This window comes from Nerophis ophidion, linkage group LG25 (assembly GCF_033978795.1).
Source record: "Nerophis ophidion isolate RoL-2023_Sa linkage group LG25, RoL_Noph_v1.0, whole genome shotgun sequence".
In the NCBI taxonomy this organism is placed as follows: Eukaryota; Metazoa; Chordata; class Actinopteri; order Syngnathiformes; family Syngnathidae; genus Nerophis; species Nerophis ophidion.
In genome coordinates, this window is record NC_084635.1 from 12,730,561 (window position 1) to 12,734,342 (window position 3,782).

Consider the following 3,782-nt stretch of genomic DNA (forward strand, 5'->3'; position numbering starts at 1 on the left):
GTGGGAATATGACGTCACGGATGGTGTTGCCAGATGGGAATGACAAACCACCGTGTCCTCTGTCTCCTATGTAATTGCCCTCTGGAATAATGTTGTAAATGACATCGGTTGGGTCAAAATGTGGTCCCTTCCTAACAGGTATTTACTTACCAACAAAGTCAAAGAGATCCATCTTTTAAAATCATTCATCGTTATTACCCTGTAAAGCAGGGGTCACCAACCTTTTTGAAACCAAGAGCTACTTACTAAAGGGCTACCAGTTTGATACACATTTAAATAAATTGCCAGAAATAGCCAATTTGCTCAATTTACCTTTATATAAATAAATATATATACCGGTATATATATATATTAAAAAAAATGGGTATATCTGTCTGTCATTCCGTCGTACATTTTTTTTCTTCGTTTTACGGAAGGTTTTTTTGTAGAGAATAAATGATGAAAAAAAAAACACTTCATTGAACGGTTTAAAAGAGGAGAAAACAGGAAAAAAATGAAAATAAAATTTTGAAACATAGTTTATTTTCAATTTCGACTCTTTAAAATTCAAAATTCAACCGAAAAAAAGAAGAGGAAAAACTAGCTAATTCGAATCTTTTTGAAAAAATTCAAAAAATAAGTTATGGAACACCATTAGTAATTTTTCCTTTTAGAATTTTGATGACATGTTTTAAATAGGTTAAAACCCAATCTGCATTTTGTTAGAATATATAACAAATTGGACCAAGCTATATTTCTAACAAAGACAAATCATTATTTCTTCTAGATTTTCCAGAACAAAATTTTTAAAAGGAATTCAGAAGACTTTGAAATAAGATTTAAATTTGATTCTAAAGAATTTTTTTCCAGCCAGAATCATTTTTTAGAATTTTATCATAAGTTTGAAGAAATATTTCACAAATATTCTCCGTCGAAAAAACAGAAGCTAAAATGAAGAATTAAATTAAAATGTATTTATTATTCTTTACAATAAAAAAAATAAATTTACATAAACATTGATTTAAATTGTCAGAAAAGAAGAAGAAGGAATTTAAAAGGTAAAAAGGTATATGTGTTTCAAAATCCTAAAATCTTTTTTAAAGTCGTATTTTTTCTCTAAAATTGTCTTTCTGAAATTTATAAGAAGCAAAGTAAAAAAATAAATGAATTTATTTAAACAAGTGAAGACCCAGTCTTTAAAATATTTTCTTGGATTTTCAAATTCTATTTTAGTTTTGTCTCTCTAAGAATTAAAAATGTCGAGCGAAGCGAGACCAGCTTGCTAGTAAATAAATACTATTTTAAGAAATAGTGGCAGCTCATTGGTAAGTGCTGCTATTTGAGCTATTTTTAGAACATGCCAGCGGGCTACTCATCTGGTCCTTACGGGCTACCTGGTACCAGCGGGCACCGCGTTGGTGACCCCTGCCGTAAAGACTATGATGGTTAGATACAAGAAGGACATTGATGTTACCTGCACCCTTTGTAACAAGCATCCAGAGACGTTTTACCACTTGTTTTGTACTCGTGAAAACACTCAACCACTATGGGAGGGCATCTGTCGCTTCATTCTGGACAACATTCATGACAAATTTGTGCTTGGTTTTAAAGATGCGATTTTTGGTTTTACACTGTATGAACAAAAAATTTAAAATTAATTCTACCTTTGCAACCTCATTATTCTATTGGCTAAGTTTTATATTCATAAATGTAAGTTTTTCATACCCGACCGGTCTTTTGTGCCTCTAAAAAAGATTTTGAACTTCAAATTAATACGCTATCTACCTCCAACAACAAAAAAGCTGTGAAAATGATGATGCTGTGTTCCAAATTTAAGTTATTTACTGAATCTGAATGAGCCTATGCCTTTGCACTTTGTTTACTATGTATATATATATATATATATGTATATATATATACATATATATATATATATATTTGTATTCTATTTTTGTTACTATGAATTTACAACCCCTTGGCGCTGTTCTGTACTGTTTTTATAATGTTTTGTAATGTTTTATACTGTTGTTGAACTTATTTTGATTATTGTTTCTCAACTGTTTATAAATGTTGAAATTTATAAATAAACATTAAAAATTTAAAAAAAAAAAAACACGCAAAAAAAATTATTATTACAAACTACCGTACTAAAAGCTTAAACATATCTTATTTTGACGTAAATTACTGCGCATACCCTAATTAACGTTGCGTTGGATATTTTTTTTCGTTTAAAAACACAGCACAGACTGTGTGTAGTGTATCTTATAGACCAGGTGTCCGCGGGCACCAGGTAGCCCGTAAGGACCAGATGAGTCGCCCGCTGGCCTGTTCTAAAAATAGCTCAAATAGCAGCACTTACCAGTGAGCTGCCTCTATTTTTAAAATCGTATATATTTACCAGCAAGCTGGTCTCGCTTTGCTCGAAATTTTTAATTCTAAAAGAGACAAAACTCAAATACAATTTGAAAATCCAAGAAAACATTTTAAAGACTTTTTCTTCACTTGTTTAGATAAATTCATTTATTTTTTTTACTTTGCTTCTTATAACTTTCAGAAAGACAATTTTAGAGAAAAAATACAATCTTAAAAATTATTTTAGGATTTTTAAACACAGATACCTTTTTACCTTTTAAATTCCTTCCTCTTCTTTCCTGACAATTTAAATCAATGTTCAAGTTTTTTTTTTTTTTATTGTAAAGAATAATAAATACATTTTATTTGTGAAGTATTTCTTCAAACTTATTATGAGCAAAATTAAAAAAAAAAGTATTCTGGCAAATCTAGAAAATCTTTAGAATCATATTTAAATCTTATTTTAAAGTGTTTTGAATTTCTTTTAAAATTTTTGTTCTGGAAAATCTAAAATGAATAAGGATTTGTCTTTGTTAGAAATATAGTTTGGTCCAATTTGTTATATATTCTAACAAAGTGCAGATTGGATTTTAACCTATTTAAAACATGTCATCAACATTCTAAAATTAATCTTAATCAGGAAAAATTACTAATGATATTCCATAAATTATTTATATGATTTTTTCAAAAAGATTCGAATAAGCTTGTTTTTCTCTTTATTTTTTTCGATTGAATTTTGAATTTTAAAGAGGCGAAATTGAAGAAACATTATGTTTCAAAATTTAATTTAATTTTTTGTGTGTGTTTTCTCCTCTTTTGAACCGTTCAGTTACGTGTTTTTTTTCCATCATTTATTCCCTACAAAAAAACCTTCCGTAAAAGGAAAAAAAAAGTACGACGGAATGACAGACAGAAATATCCATTTTTTGTATGTATATAGATTTATGTATTAAAGGTAAATTGAGCAAATTGGCTATTTTTGGCCATTTATTTAAGTGTGTATCAAACTGGTAGCCCTTTGCATTAATCAGTACCCAAGAAGTAGCTCTTGGTTTCAAAAAGGTTGGTGACCCCTGTTATAGAGCAATTTTACCGTAAACAAACTAACAGCAAAATCGGAGCAGCGCCCTCTTCTGGCGGAAAAGAAGCAGGCGAGACAAATCACAACATTAGGTGGAATGCAGTATGTATGTTATTCGTGAAAGGTCAAAACAATGATTAATATTTATATGTGTGTTTTCAATTCTCCATCATACATAGGGTTAAAATACTGAAAATGACCAATGCTTGTCAGTGCAGATGAGGATGGCACTAGAATATTTACAAGCAGCTCGGCTGACCCCTGCTGGTCACTGCTACACATTACTTAAATCCGGTTGACTAATCCAGTGTTTTTCAACCTTTTTTGAGCCAAGGCACAGTTTTTGCGTTGAAAAAATCCGAAGGCACAC